Source organism: Carettochelys insculpta, chromosome 5 (assembly GCF_033958435.1).
Source record: "Carettochelys insculpta isolate YL-2023 chromosome 5, ASM3395843v1, whole genome shotgun sequence".
In the NCBI taxonomy this organism is placed as follows: Eukaryota; Metazoa; Chordata; order Testudines; family Carettochelyidae; genus Carettochelys; species Carettochelys insculpta.
This window is the reverse complement of record NC_134141.1, coordinates 74404232-74421338: the sequence shown is the minus strand read 5'-3', so window position 1 is coordinate 74421338 and position 17107 is coordinate 74404232. Positions and strand designations below refer to the sequence as shown.

Here is a 17107-nt window from a genome sequence, read left to right as displayed (position 1 = left end):
CTGTACCATCATGACAGCTTCCTATAGATTTGTTTCATGAACTTCCTTTGAAATGAATGTGCTTTTTTTATTATTACTAAATGTGTGGAACTAAAAGTACTTCACAGAGGTAAAACATTAGTGCCAAATTCCATAGATAATTGTTAAGTGTGAATGAAAGCTTTTAAGAGTGTAACTCCAGGCAAAATTACCCCAAAGTAGTTTAGTAAATGCTATGAAACATAACATTTATATATAAAATATGCATTTTCAATGCAGTGTGAAGATTGCATTATTGAAGTAATTAGCTAATATTTCCATATTTATAACAAGCATCTGTCATAAGAAGTTAGTGGCTTTCACGTTTTCCAAAATGAAAAATGTCTCACACTTGGGTGTTCTAATAACCATGATATTATTATAACAATTACGCCATTTAATATATAGGATTAGTCCCTCTGATAGTGCCATTAGCCATCACTATACCCTGTAATAGGTGGCTTCATCTTTGTTATGACATGATCTTTCCTACTGTTTATTGACCTTTCAATACAAGGGGGAGGGAACATTCCCAGCCCCCCAAACCTTTAAGCAGCTACTGTAAAGCTGTGGTTTTATTCTCAGCTGGAATGTTTAGAAACCCTTAGAGCTAAATGCCTCGGTGTACTGCTTAAACACCAACAACAGCCTTATGGGGCCTTACCCGACTTTAAACACATCTTTTTTTGTTGAGAATATTGCATTCTGCCACAATTCTGTAGGCTAACCCTGGGCTCACATTAAATATACCAGCCTCATTGAAGCTTACTGAATTGAACTGAGTTTCTTTTTGTTTTATTCTCTCTTTACTTCACCCCCAACTGGGACTGGGCAGCCTTTCTTCCAGTGGAGCGTGCTTTAAAGTAGCCCAAAGAAGAGAAGGGGGGCAGGGTGGGGGTAAGAAAACCAAAAGGTGCAGCTTAGGCCCTTAATTAGTCTTGATCCTTAGAGTCTAAAATATTTTAACGCCAAGTTTCTGATTGCAGGGCGGCAAAGTGGATTTGGGAATGTAGAAAAGTAATTAGGTCTGTGCATTGAAGTGTGGAGAGCATTTAAAAGTGAATGGGTGGTTACTACATTCTTGGCAGGCTGTTTTTTATCTTTTCATGCTCCGTTGTTGTTAGAGGTGATGGGTTTATTGCAGCTTTAGCACTTTGGAGGTGGCTGTGTTTTTCTTAACCTAGCCTTTCACTTTCTGTCTCTAAGATAAATACTTATGGCAGAAGGAAGAGTGTGGAAAATGTTAAATAATTTTTTTTAAAAAACTTAAAAGTCTGAAATCTCCAAAATATTGTCTGCAGAAGCAGAGCAAGCAGGAGTAAACTTCAGCCCCAGAACAGGCCACTTACAAAGAATCTGGGTTTAATTAATGACTCACTGTGTATAGAACCAGCTGGAGACAATGGTCACCCCAAGGAGAAGAAATACAAAACATTTTATTCTTTGGCTGGGTATGTTCACATAGTCATCTGTGCAAATCATCAGACAGAAGGGGCTGGAATACTTATACTGCTACTTATAGCTTCTGTGGAGTGCCTTAATATAGCAGAAACAAGCACACAAATAATATAATGGCTTGTAGTAATTTGTACATTACTACAGGCTATATAACTGCTGAAATTTTTTTAAACATTTCCATCAGTCACATTTTAGAGACTTTAATCTAGACTGGAATGTTCACCCTTCAGATTCTCATTGGTGCTGACCTGAAGTTATCGAAACTTCCTGCTTAAAAAAAAAAAAAAAAAAAAAAAGAATAAAAAAAAAGCCAGGGACTTGTGCATTTCACAATGCTCTCTCTGGGAGAAATAAGTTCTCTATCTCTGTCTGATGGTTGCTGCAAATGTAGACCACTACATTAAAAGACTCATGCTAGAAACAGGAGGAAATACTGGATTACAGAAAGATTCAGAAAGAGAGCTTATTAGCCTGAGAAATATTTTTAGATGAAGAAAACAAGCAAAGTGTACAATAGAAATCCAATAAATAGATAACCTTGTGGCACTATAATTGTATTCTTTTATCATATCTTTTAAACAAGGCAATGTTCTTTTGAAAACGTTATGCTGTTTTGTACAAGATGTTTTGGTTTGTTCCAATGAAAAAGTATCTTTTTATTTTTTCAAGTCATCTTAAAAAAAAATTCTACCCTGAGGTTCACGGTATCATTAGTAAAATAAAAATCAGTCAAGTAGCACTTTAAAGACTAGGAAAATAATTTATTAGGTGAGCTTTCATGGAATGGAGATCCATGTCTGTCCCACGAAAGCTCACCTAATAAATTATTTTGCTAGTCTTTAAAGTGCTACTTGACTGCTCTTTGTTTTGATAGTATATAGACTAGCACGGCTCCCTCTCTGTTACTATTCGGTATCATTAGTAGTAACACATTCATCTTATTTTTGATATCCAGTTAAAAGAGATGTGGTATATTTATGTCTTGCTGCATGAGGCCTGTATTATTTTGAGAGACCTTTTCCGTTATGTATTTGTTTAAGTGGGTCTCTTGTGCAGAGGAATGTATGATAAAAAGGGATGGCTCAGCTCTCACAGATCATACCCCTGCTATCACTTATGCTTAAATTGCCTCCTCGCACAATAAATGTGTTACAGCTGGAGATGAACAAAAGTTCTGGAAATGTGTTTCAATGTATTTTTGGTTTTGCAACATTTTGTTGGTTGGGTTTTGGCTTTATAAAACTAAAGCCAAATTCAGGAATAATTCCTATCTGGGTCCTGCGTATAGTACCGAAAGTCCTTCTAGCATTCTTAGATCCTCCAAATTTCAGAAGACTTGAATAAAATTGTCTGGGTTTGCATTTTTGCCAATTATTATACCTGCTTTGGTGACCATTTGCTAGTATGACATTAGAAAAATGCTAGCGGAGAATATTCCTGGTTCCTTTTAAGCTGCTCTTGTCCCTTTGAAGTGAATGACCTCACTACACACTAAGTAGCAGGGGTCATTGTCCGGCTTGTAGCAAAAGGGATAGTACAGCAGTCTGCAACTTGCAGCTCCAGAGCCACAAGGACTTTGTTGTGGTTCCCAATGCTATAGATGCAAAATGGGAGGGGAAAAAAACTCTCCTGGTTATTTTCGATGAATAGTTAATGTTGAAAAACCCAAAAAAGAGCAACTCATATCTAAATAGCAAACATTATGTGATCTTGAAATAATGGATAATTCCCTCTAGTGTCCTCCAGAGAGAGAGAAGGTTTGGGAGTGAAGGTCAAAAAGACAGTGGTACAAACACACATGTAAAGTGTTAGGAAATAGAATATGTAAAAGTTTGTGAATGTCCTGCAATAAACATGTGTCACATTACAAACCGTTGTGTCTGCACTGTTCTTAAAATAGGGGTTACAAAGTGTATAGTTTGATGTAATATATTAAGGATGATCTCATATTCACATGCATTGCAGCTCTTGAATTACTGTTTTGTACTCAACTGGAAAAAATGTCTCTTCTTGCTATTTTGGTTGTCAACCCCTGGGCTAGTGAGTCAGCGTGACCTGCTGAACATTCCATCAGCTTAGGGACCAGTTCTCCCAGATGACCAATTGAGAGAACTATTCTCCATACTGCTGCAGGAGAAGCCCTGTTTTTACTGGATCAGACAGAACAGCAACCACCCCAGCACCTATGAAAGTAGTTAAATACCAGGTTTTGTCATGACGCACCATGGGAATTGTGTTCTTTTAGCAGGGCCAGCAGGGGTTGGGAAGGAATTTTACTCTCACTTCCAGTCTGACCACGATGAAATTTGGGGGTCACCTTCCTCATTATAGATTTGGGGAAAGGTAGTTGTGTACATCATGAAAGAAGGGTTAATCTGAGATGTTGCAGCTCATTATGTAATTTCGGGGGGGAGGGTAATCCAGTTCTGGTACTCTGGAGGGAAGGAATATGGTGATCAGATAATACGGACTGAGAGAGGATTTAAAGGAAATATTCCTTACAGGGGTGGAAAAGGGAGGTGGAGGTTGATGTTGGGACTCCTATGATTAGAACAGCTGGGACCTAACCCTCCCTTCCTTATAGCCACCCATAAAGTTTAATCAAGGGGCTGGGGAGGTAGTATCCCAGCAGCTGATTAGCTGGAGACCAGGGTGGCAAAGGGAAATCCTCTCCCAGAACATGTAAATAACTATGGAATTTCTTGCACTATATACTTTTATTGGTCAGGTATTCCCAGACATTTAGATAAATATCTGTGACCTTGAAAGAGAGATTTCCCTTGATTGCTGCCTTTCTCCAAGGAAGAAAAATCATCTGTTGCCTTTGGTCAACATCCTACTACTTTTCTTTACACTGCCCATAATATTGAAGGAACAGAAACAAGGTTGTGTCCATTGCAACCTTTTTTCTACCTCTCTCTCCACCAACTCCCCCCGACATCTGCCAATGGCACGAGGGTAATGGCCTGGTGGAGCTTGCTCTCAGTTCCATGAACAGACATTAGCAAGCCAGGCTGCTCTAGTCCATAGTGAATTTCCTAATTGCAAGATTCAGAAGCCAAACCTAGTCCCAGAGCTCAGTTTCAACACTTGTCTTTGACTTTGCATCTATAATAATCTCAACCCGACATCAGATTCCAAAATCACTGGTTTTAAAAAAATACAAACTACATATCTGAATTTTGCAGTGGAAAACCTTTGCATGTGTTGCTAAGCAGCTGTGTGATGCTGATATTTGGAATCAGCAAATTATTATAGAAAAGTAAAATCTTTTATCATTTACTTTTAGCAGAGAAATTGAAGAGTGGTTTAGAAATGAAGCTGTGTTAGTTTCCCGTTCCCGTGACAATAAATATATATTTTGATTTGGCTATATTAGTCTTAAGTCCACATTTATACATACATACTAATTCCCAGCCGGCTGATGCAAAATGAGGTTGTACAATATTTTTATATACAGAAATTGTCTGAATAGTGACATCTGTTAAAAATGAAATAGAAATTGAAATTTTTAGGATTAATGAACTAATAAAAGGCTATTTAGAAAATGGAATCTATCTTGTTTATCTCAACAAATACTTAATTTAAAATGAACAAAACACTTCTTAGCATATACAAACTGGGAACTGTCTGGGGACAAAACACTGGCTATTTTAATTACTTCTAACTTCAATGACCCAAATATGAATTGGGCCCTATATTTAAATTCAGAACTGTAAGGAAAAGGAAAATATATGTTCTGATATATTCCTTATAGGTTTAAATATAAAACGTACTTGTAGATGGTCAAAATAGCATAGGCATAGAACTTATCAGAAGGCATGATTTTCATATAATTATAATAGTTTTCTTTATTACCTGAACTGCCATATCCAAAATTATTTATTTCTTTATGCAGCTGTATGGGTTTACTGCCAACTATGATAAATGTGGCAGATGAGTTAGCCTTACAAATTTTGTTTCAGTATTAATTGGTTATCTCCCACAGAATGATCATCAGGTAATACAGCTCAAAATCCTGAAAGTAAAAGTGGAATACAACTCTATTCTCACGTTTTTAGCTCTTTCTTCAACCTGACAGTTGGAAAAAATATCAAAGGTTATCACGCTAGGATGAGTAGATCACCACTTCATGCCAATTTTCAGTGAAGTCCCCTAGAGAACTCCTATTTTCGCTAAGATTCAGAACCCGAAGAAAAAAATCCTTTCTCACTTTTTTTATCCCTGCATGGTAACTCTGGAATCCTCATGGGAAGATGTGTGATTTTTTTTTTCTGTTGAAATCTTGGGAATCAATTCTTTGCCTTTTTTGAGTCCCTCAAAAGGAGAGAGCCATAGAAATGAAAAGTATTATTAATTCTTTGAAATACATGGCAAAGTGGTAGTCAGAAAACTGAAACTCCATGTTCACGCCCTTTCTAAGGACTTTGCTAAAAGGAATTAACAACCAGCACAAATAGGTTAATCATCTGCCTAGAATTAGTAATGACTGGGTGACAACAAAAACGATTTCTCCTACTAAAGGGCCTAATTTAGACTAGTGTAAACAGGTGATTTAAAATGCAAAGACTGGCTATCTTTCTAGACCATAGGTTCCCAAACTGAGGGGTGTGAAGAAATTCCTGAAGGTGGGAGTGCAAGGTGATCCAGCCCTTCCCACTCCAATCAATCTTTCTCACCCTAAGAAAGAGTCTGGAATGGCATTACGTCCTGAAGAATGGAGGTATCACCGGCTTCCTGCAGCATGGGAGGGAAATCTCCCAGCTGCATGCCGGAGCTGGTGTCTCAGGAAGTGTGTGCGCTGCTTCTTATCCCCAAACAGCCAGCATGTTTTCTGAAAAGCCAGGTCTGTTGCCCACCAGCAACATTCTTCCACCTGCTGCCTTCATGTGTGGGGCTGGGAGGAGCCCCGGGTGCACACCAACTGCTCTTCACTCCCCACAGCACCTGCACGCTGCCTGAGCAGTTGGAGCTGGCACAGACCTGGAAGTCCCACCTCCTCACCCTCCCACACAAGAAGGCAACAGGCGGAAGGAAATTGCTCACGGGCAATAGACAGCTTTTCAGAAATGCACAGCTTTTTTGGGTGTGCTTCCTGAGACCCCAAACCTAGCATGCAGCTGCAGGACCCTCAGGTACCAGCCGAGCTGTCCCCTCCCCTTGCCCAGACTCCCATGAGTACCCTTCACAGGGTAACACCAGCAACCTGATCCTGCCCCCTACCTCCAGGGCAGGCACTTACTCCGAGCTTGCTCCTGTACCCTATTTTCCACCCAGATTTTTCACCCAATCCCTACCCTGCAGGCATCCCTGTCCTGCATACTGGATCCTTCATTTTGGCCCCACCTCAGAATGTATAGGGGCCCACAAATTCCACTAACTCTGGAAGCCCAAAAGAATTAATCTGGCCTGAGGCCTCGAACCTCAGCCCTACTTACCTTCTCCACATGGAGCTGAGGTGCCAGGGCAGGAAGGTGTCTCAGTTGAAGACCACATCAGTGGGGCTTTGGGAGCTTGGTGGGTTTTTTTTTTTTCTGTAGGTCAGTGAGTCCTGATCCAAAACAGGTTCTCCGCCCGTCCCATAAATAAAGACAATGTTGAAACATTTATGTTGGACATATTTTATTTAAAAAACAAAGCCTGGCTAACATGCCCTCAGTTGGAACCAAGCCTCCACCTGGCCATATCATCATAACACCCCTGCATCCCCATACATACCTCAGTCCTGAGCCTATCATACACTGGAGCCCCCTGTCCTGAGCCTTTCACATCCCCACTCTTCTGCCATAGTACTACTGAACAATTCACACACTGCAAATCTGTGTCCTGAGTCTGTCATACACCCCAACCTGGACTGCACCCTCACATCCACAAGACTGTGCTTTGCTCCACACTCCACCTGACCCCAACATGCTCCAGCCCGGAGCCTCTCCCTGAGCCAGTAGCCCCTTCTCCAACTCTTCCTGCACCCAAATTCCCTCCCAGAGCTTGCACCTTTCACTTCTGCCCACACCCAAATTCCTCATTCCCACCCCAGAGTCCATACCTTCTATTTCAACCCAGTGAGAGTGAGTAAGGGCTGGGGACAGCGAATGATGGAGAAGAGTGGAATGGAGAGGGCAGGGCCTCAAGAAAGGGGCATGGTATTGGGGCTTGCCCTGACTTTTAAAAAGTGATCTTGGGTGTAAAAGGAATGGAGACCACTGCCGTAAAAAAATTTTACATTTCAAATTTCATACCGCAAAATGTGATTTTTTTTTCCTTTTGATGTCTTGGGATATGAATTTAATTTGTTGTTGAAAGAGGGGGTTCAATGATGATAAAGAGGAGGTGGGGAAGCATAAGGGTTTTTCAAAAATCAGAAAGAGGGCATGATGCTGAAAAGTTTGGGAACCACAGTTCTAGACCTTATGCTCTAGTTCAACATAACATAGGCGATGTCTACACTTGCCCCATACTTCGAAGGGGGCATGGTAATCAGGCTGATAGGAGATTCAAAAGTCAAAGTTCCAGCATGCCGTGTAGCTGCAGGCACTTCAAAGTGCCTCCACTGCTTGGAAGTGCCTTTACTCCCTAACACTTCAAAGTTGCCATGGGGGAGAATTATTCATCGCAGCACTTCATTGGTAATCTCCCATCAGCTTGATTACCATGCCCCTTCGAAGTAGGGGTCAAGTGTAGACATAGCCAGAGTGAGTGCCGTAAGTAATGGCACTATAGACCTGATTCAGGAAAATATCCCTTTTCAGGAAAGGTCCTTAAGCATGTGCTTAAATACCAGTGTAGTCAATTGAATTTAGGTATATTCTTTTCTACTTCCTTGACTTTGGCCTGGTCTACACTTGAGAACAAAGTCGAGCCCAGATACACAATTCTTGCTATGCCATTAGTATAGCTAGATTTGATGTATCAGAATCTACTTTCTGCCCTTGTGTGAACTGGGGCTCTTCAGGATCATGCCATCGTCCCTTACTTTCCACAATAGCATGGAGTACCAAGGTCAGTGGCTGAGTCCACAAAGATCCATTTTGCCATGTCTTCATACAGGCAGCAAAATCATACTTCAGAAGATGAATCACAGTGCAGCCATCTTCCTGAAAGTATAGACATACCCTTTAAATGCTTTCTGAATGTGAAATGAAAGTGAAGAGAGGCATGTAGAACATACCTTCAACCTTTCCTTTTATATAGATTAGCATATATCCACCTAGCTCAATGAGATGGTGGATAAGGTATATATCTCCAATTACAGTATGAGGTTCTTTCAAACACTTCCTTAATATTAGAACAACAAGAATGATCAAAGGTCTAGAGAACATGACCTATGAAGGAAGGCTGAAAGAATTGATCTTGTTTAATTTTGAAAAGAGAAGATTGAGGGGGGACATGATAGCGGTTTTCAGGTGTCTAAAGGTGCGTCATAAGGAGGAGGGAGAAAACTTGTTCTTTTTGGCCTCTGAGGATAGAACAAGAAGCAATGGACTTAACCTGCAGGGAGGGAGGTTTATGTTGGACACCAGGAAAAAGTTCCTAACTGTCATGGTGGTCAAACATTGGAATGAATTGCCTAGGGAGGTTGTGGAATCTCCATCTCTGGAGATATTTGAGTAGGTTAGATAAATGTCTATCAGGGTGGTCTAGACAGTACTTGGTCCTGCCATGACGGCAGCGGGCTGGACTTGATGACCTCTCAAGGTCCCTTCCAGTCCTAGTATTCTATGATTCTATGATTAACTAATTAATGGTCGTTAATGGCCTATGCTCCAATATGTAGGTGTGGAAGAGCTTACTACTACTATTAGCTATTGAAATGAGAGAAATTTATTTGTCAGGAAGCCATTACTGGACAAAAAATGATATATTCCCTACTGAATGGAAACATCAAATTAGGTTGTTTAAACCATACAGATCATTTCTAAACTAATATTCAAGTAACCTATTGAAACAGGAAGAATTCAAGGAGGCACACAAAGAAAAAGAGCATATTTTTCAGTGTGCAGAAAGTTCTGAAAAGAAATAATTTCTAAGAGATCTATTTTTGTAACTATACAGAACATGAACAATGTTCCTTCTGGAAATATGTTTAAATAATTTGTGTCAAGGGGTCTCAGAATCTGCCACAAGCAGGTTAAATCATGTTTCAGCACAAATGTACCTCCTCCAACTACTACTCAAGAGCAAGGATGACCTTTGGAGATTGTCCTTTTATTAATCTGTGGACAAAATTCTGCCCTGGTTCATGACACAATTCAGACAACTCACCTGAAATGGCAGTTTTTAGAAGCTCTGAGTATTACTGATAACAAACAGGCCCATGTTCTTATCTTTAAATATGAACAAAATGACAAATAAATGGACTATTTTCAAATATATCTGGACAGAATATGTCTGGCTTCTAAACAAATTGCACACTATAAACCTGGCAAATTTAAAGATGTATAACTCCTTTTCCTTTTTAAATACTTACAAAGTACTGTGATTTTTTTTTTTTTTTTTTTTTAGAATGAATCAACGTTAGATTTAACTTTAGAATCCACATCTGCTTGCTGTTTGAAGAAGGGGACAGCCTGGTCTATTTCTCCCCCTTCAATACTTCATCTGGGAGGGCTTTGTTCAGTCTTTCACACTATCTGCTCCACTACTATATATATGAAAGCTGAGACAAAGGGATCATAAGGAGCAGTACTGACATATATGTGTTTATACAAATGGAGGATTTTTATTTAGGACCAATGGCAGGAAAGAAAATCTGTGAAGTAGCCCAGGGCATTGAAAGTGTAAAGCAGAGGTCAGCAACCCTGCAGCACGGGTGCCAAGAGTGGTATGCGAGCCAATTTTCATTAGCACAGAAAGTGAGAACTCAGCCCCACCCCTCTTCCCCCATGCAGCCTGGAGCTTGCTCAAACCCAAGTCCGCTGTAGATTAACAAAAGACTAGCTAATGCTACCAACCACCACCTAAATGGTAAAGCTCTGCATCTTTATTTATTTATTAATGAAGCTGCTGTAAGCGGGACTATCAGTGATTTTAAAAAGTATCACCAGCACTCGGACTGTACATAGAGGTCAAAAGGTCAAATGTCCGCACCCCAACTCGGAAAGGTTGCTGAGCCCAGAGTCAAGTTTCAGATAAGCAATCAGATTTAACCACCTCCTCTTTACTCCTAATGCCTCCTCCCAGGCCTCCCTCCCCTGCCAAGCCATTTTGTGGATTTTTCTATTTATCTTGTAGTCTTCCCAAGTGATCTCACTCTTCTGACTAAGTGGAAAGATTTAAAAAACACAGGGTTATGTTGGGAGGAGAGGTGACTCATATATACTCATATACACATTTATGCATGTTATGCCTCAGGTATTTAATACAAAATGCTTTGTGGAACAAGGACCTCAGATGTGGATAACAGTATGAAGGATGTGTTGTGCATACTTTATCAAGAGTTTTAAACTCCCCATTTCAAAAGACAATTATTTAAAACCTGTGAATACAGCAACAGGTTATACTAAGCTTTACAGAAATAGCAGTCCTCATCAACAGATGAAGATTGGGCCTTTGGTGAAAGACTGACTTGTAAATAACCTCTTCCCCACTATTATGTTTTTAAACTGTTTCTGTGATTTTCAAGTGTATTTCCATAGTGGATGATCAGTTAGGATTCCAACTTTAAAAGAAGCCTCCATCGGGACATTTGCTGACTGTGAACACCAGGGTTTTTCAGATTTGGAAGCTGTCTTGAGGCAGTGGGTGACCTGATCCCTTAATCCATTTTGGAGAACTATACTTGGCTAACACACCATTTATTTTATGTACTCTTTCTGCTAGATTTACTTTTATGTGGGTTTCCTTTTTTCAGATCCCCTGCCTTACTATGACAGAAACCAGTGAAGTTTTGATCAGTATAAAATGAGGATATATTGAATTCTCTCACATTTGAAGAATGGTAACTGTTTAAATCGAATGTATGATTCATTCACAGCTGGTTTAAGATTTTATTGAACCTTGGGCAAGCAGTGTCTATTCTGAGCACTGAGAAGGAAGTATGTCTGCCAATCTCATTAAATCACTGTTTTTACACTCACTCTCACAAACCAGGGTAACACTTCAAGATTTAATGAAGACAAGTATGCATGTAGATTTAATAAGAGGGAGTGTCTGCTGAATCAAATTATAGTTAGAATTTTTTTCTGAAGTTTTATAATTATGCAACCATTTCAAACCAAATAGTTTTGCATGATGATGGGCTTTAATAAATAAATCAAGGTAACTAAAGACAGCATACAAGACACCTTACGAAATTTCAATTAAATGCAGATTTGAGAACTTTCTTGTGGTGCGTGACCAAAACCAGTACTACAAGGTGTAATACAAAGAGACATGAAACAAGCTTTACTTTTAAATATATTATTAAAATACTTGGCTCACCCACTTCACAACAGTGGGACAAATTTTGTTCTTAATCATCCCAAAGTGAATCTAAATCAGGCCACCTAATACCTTTTAGTTACAGAAAATGTCAAATGAGATGATCACTACCTAGATGAATTCTGGGGTTGTACCAAGGATGGTTTTATCAGCATCAGCACCAGAGAATGAAGGAGGGAGAAAAAACCCAAACCATGAGAAGAAAAAGAATACACTAAGGATAGAAAGGATTTTCTAATTGAGCTAAGGCTTTGCTGTTGGTCTGTCAATCGTCTTCTCTCACTTTACTATGGCCCTTCATCCCAATGCACCAAAAGGATGTATCTAAGTCCCATTAATTTCAACAAGAGCTGCTCCTGTGGAAGTGTGAAGTTCAGACCCTAAAACAACTAATTAGTGTGAAGTGTTCTGTGGTTGGATCAGAGACAGCAGTCAACTGTATATCCATATAATTATTTCAGCTTGTATTTCCTAGTCATTTTGTAATCAGAGGTTTTGTGTATGTGTTTGTGTGTACATGCTTGCACACATGGCAAAAAATTCTCCCACATTTTATTTACTGAAAGAGACAGAAAGAAATTCCACTGGCATTAAGTAAAATTTGCATAAGGATGTATAAAGCCTCCAAGTGTAAATTAATCGTAGGGAGACGATGGCTGTGAATTATGTGCATAAGGATACTCTATAATCCCTCTGCATGATACTGTTTTGTTTTTTGTGCTAGATTCACACTGAAATCTGTTAATGCCTTCTATTTCCATGTGAGCTAGAGATGTGGGAAAAAAGAACCTTTTTCTTTGTCTTTCAGTACCCTTTGGCTGTGTCCACACAAGCCCCCTTCTTCAAAGGGAGCATGGTAATCATTCTAAACGGGGAATAATAATGAGAAGCTGCAATGAATATGCAGCACCTCATTAGACTAATTCTCCCCGCAGCAACTTCGACACTGCAAACTTCGAAGCACCAGCATGCCGTGTAGCCGTGGACACTTCAAAGTACCCACACAACTTCAAAGTGCCCTTACTCCTAACCTATATATTAATCCTAAGGGCACTTTGAAGTTGTGTGGGTACTTCAAAGTGCCCGTGGCTACACGGCATGCCGGCACTTTGAAGTTTGCAAATTTGAAGTTGCCAAGGGGCGAATTAGCCTAATGAGGTGCTGCATATTCATTGCAGCACCTCAATATTATTCCCCGCTCAGGCTGACTACCATGCTCCCTTTGAAGAAGGGCTCTAGTGCATACATAGCCATTATATTTTAACTGAGAAGCTGAGCTTTGTGTAAAAACTGAAACTAAAGTGTTCTAAAATTCTGCTGGGTTTGGAGTTGGATTAGATGGAGATTTGAACTGGATCTATTTTTTTCTACTTACTTCCTTCATGTTTAATGGTTTAGCTGACTCGGCACTGGGAAAACAAGGAGAAATTTATGAAAATATACTTCCAGTGATCTTTTTCTGTGGGGGCTAAAAGTGTAGGATTAGTTCTGCACTTGAGGTATAGTCTGAACAATGTCGCTAAATTTATTCTTATTTTGATGCAAAAGTATCAAATATATTGACAGCCCATGTGACTGAAGTCTTCTAATAAGCATAATAAAGGCATTAAGTGTTCAAACTTCCATATGAACAATATACCTCAATTCTGGCCTTAATGGATCATTTCTACTGCACTGAACTGAGTGGAAATTGAAGAGAGAAACTCAGCCTGTACATCCACTTTATCCCTTTCCCTTTGCAGAGGTTGCCAATGAGAAAGACAGTTCTGGTGAGGTTTTTGTTTAGCTTGGCTTTTGCAGATACCTGTAGAATGAACTGTAAGGAGGTGACCAGTTGATTTCACACATTCACTAAACATCCATCATGTGCTTTCAACTTTCAATAACTATTTTAGGTACTTAGGGCTCTAAGTGCCTTTGTAGATCTCAGCCAAAGTCACTTCTGAAGTAACTATGTGTTGGTGCTCTTTAACCAGATGATATAGAACTTCAATGAGATGTATTTTTACTCTAGCTGATATCAAAGACAGAGCAGCATTACAGCAGAAAGTGAGGCTATTCCATATGACCAACCCTAGGATCCATGTACAGAATATAGCTATTGACTTAATGTAGTTGCAACAGTAAAATGGAACTCGACTATGAAAAAATATCTCAGTGGTATCATGTGAACAGAGAGAAAATAATGTCAACAATGTTCTTTTTTCAGAAATATTCAGCTGGGAAACAAACCAATTTTAACCCCAGAATAAAATTTGCTGAATATTTTATGTCTAACATATATTTCCTCCCTCTTTCAGCCCAGCCAACTTGCTGCATTTTGAAGATAGAGATCGCCTTTTCTCAGCACAGAATGCCTTTGAGAACCCCTTTAAGTCAAGTATAATATTAACTAAATTCTAACAATTACTTTCACTATGTACAGCGAGCTTTTAGAAGGGCTTTAAATGTTGTCCTTACTATATTTAATATCACAAAGGAGCTATTTAGTCTTGGTAAAGGTATAACTGTTCAGTCCCTTATAAAGTTTTACTTTCTTGTCCTCGATATTCTGTGGCAGGAAGTTTCAACAGTTTGATCAAACGTTGTATGAAGAAGTGCAGGTTGAACCTCCCTAGTCCAGTACCCTTGGAACCTCACCAGCTCCAAATGAGAGAATTTGCTGACCCACCGAAGGTCAATATTATCTAGTGGCCGTACCAAGGCTTCCACTGCTTGTGGGTCTCTTAGAAGACATTTAAGGGTAAATTACAGCTAAATAACAGCACAGAACACTGACATCTAGGACTGGTGACTGAAAACAAACTTTATGGGACCGTGGGAAACTTGGCCACAACCAGGATAAGTGGTCAGTCGGCTAACCAAAATCATGCTGGATTACGGCTGTTTCCAGATGAGAGACTGCCAGACTAAGGAGGTTAAAACTGTATTTCCATTCGTAACTTTGGAAAGTCCCATCTTTCAATTTCACTGGCTGTCTCCATAGAGGTCTCCGCACATTCTGTGTATGATTTCCATCACACAGCAGCATAAATCAGGAATCCTGAACACATGGAACTGAATATAATGGACTGCAGAAAGAATGGTTTGACCAAATAGCTTTGTGCATTATTTCTGGATTATTCCATTTTTTTCATATCTTACCTTTTCATCTATTTGGGCAGTGTAGTACTATTTATGAAGGTACTGCTCATTTAAATTTTTGATTTCATGTTCTATCAGTATAAAATTATATTGTTAATCACCAATATTAATTGAATTCCAGGGACCTACAAATTGCAATAATATGTGCATGTGTAACTGTTTGATGAGGTTGGAGGGTGACAAGTAAAATAATGATATTAAAATTAATGTCAAATTCTGTAGGGTTTATCTTACTTTAAACTTCAGGATTCATGTGCATGAACACTAAATTGAACATTTCTGCTTTTTATGTTGTATTGAATTGTACTTTAAATTACACAATTAAATGCTCAAAGCAGAAACCTTGTCAGTTACAATGCCATTGAATCAAATGCTGTAAAGATGAAGTAGCCCTGCTGTTATTTCTGTCAAAGCCTTCTGGCTATACTTCATATTTGGTGCATTTATTTGTTCCTCTATTTCTCATTTGCTAAATAAAATGTTGAAGCAAGACCAGATGCTGTGAAACACAGCCTGTAAATATAAGCATTGAACATACGCAAAGGTTGAATATTGGAAGCAAACGCTACGTTAATCTTGAATTTTCCCTAGTTTTGCAAAAAAAAAAATGATTTCCAGTACATACCTCAAAATCAAAACTGGTACCATGTGGCATAAAAGCTATAAAACAGTGTACCAAATACGATAGGTTGAAGCTTGCATTCACTCCTGGCCCAATGTTCTCCCTGAAGTCATAAGGAGTTTTTGGTACACATCTTGGTTTTTCACATGTCCCTGAGTCCTTCTTCCCAAAAACATAACTGGCAGTCATTTATGTTTCTGCTTAGTATTTTTCTGAATGTATGCAGAGGTGGTAATGCTCAGAACCAAAGAAGATCTTAAGATACTGTGTCATTAAACACAGTAAACTGCACTATATTTTTCTTTGGTTACAAAGTGTTCTTTTAGAAATTGCTCTAAACAATTACACTTCATTTTGTGAAATGAAAATAGCATTTTACATTTGGTTGCTATGATTTCTTTTAAGAGAAAGAGCTGTTATCTAGCAGTACATGAACAAACATCTTTGCGTCTGAACTGATTATGTTTAAACTTTATTTTCAAGAGATTTTACAAGTCTAGCACAAAGTCTTCTATGGGCCTTTACTTTTTTATATGTGCCCACAATGCATATGCAAAAGGAGAAATATATATGCAAGCTGGGGTAGAGCAAATGCAAACTCATTGGCTAAGTCTACACATGAGCCTTTTCCTGGCAAAACTGAGCTTTTGTCAGGAAAAACTGCAGAGCAGCTACACGCAAAATGCAGTTTGTTGACAGTTGGTCGACAAAACCCAGCACATCTTCCAGCAGCACTATACCTCTCCCCATTCAGGTATAATGCCTCTCTTGACAGTGTTCTGTCAACAAAGCAGCCATGTAGACACTGCAAGGACCTTTTGTTGTCGGACAGGGCTTCCAGTTCACCGAGCAGCCTGGTTTGCAGAGCTTCCGGTCAGCCATTCTGTTGAGAGAGGGATGGTCAGTCTGGCTGCTCTCTGTTGATAGAGCAGATAGCTCTTTCGATCTGCTTTTATGTGTAGATGCACTCTCTCGACAGAAGTTTTGCCGGGAAATCCCACCCAACAGTGACTTCTGTTGACAAAGGCTTCTCGTGTAGATGTAGCCATTGGGTATACACGCACGGCACAGGGGTGCATGAAGGATTATATTCATCTCTTTGCAAGGATCCAAAAAAATACAACTTTACATGGAGACGAACTACACCCAAAGTAACTATGAACATTTTTAAATCTTTGGAGTACTCTTTTTCCTTGTGCTAAGGCCGAGGGCCTTTTATGTTTATGTTTTTGGTTTTTTTCAAAAATATTGTTAATTATTTGGGACTCATCATCATGAATCTAATAACTTAGTCCTCACCATAACCATTCTCCTCTGACAAGAAACCACAACCAATGTTACTTCCAACCATACAAGAAGAATACCCTTGCTAATCTTTTCTTGAACTAACTTCAGTTATACCAACGACTTCAGTACTGACACCAGCAGTTTGTTTCCTAGTTTCAA

The 17107-nt window shown here is 39.3% G+C and overlaps 1 long non-coding RNA gene across 1 annotated transcript in view; it reads left to right on the top strand.

Annotated features, from left to right (window-relative positions):
• The window catches only part of LOC142013651 (uncharacterized), a 72964-nt gene extending 57494 nt beyond the window's left edge, over nt 1-15470 (top strand). Inside the window, exon 4 of the long non-coding RNA XR_012645746.1 lies at nt 14196-15470. This is a non-coding gene — a long non-coding RNA (uncharacterized LOC142013651). The remainder of the gene's footprint in view (nt 1-14195) is intronic.
• Nucleotides 15471-17107: the final 1637 nt, after the last annotated feature.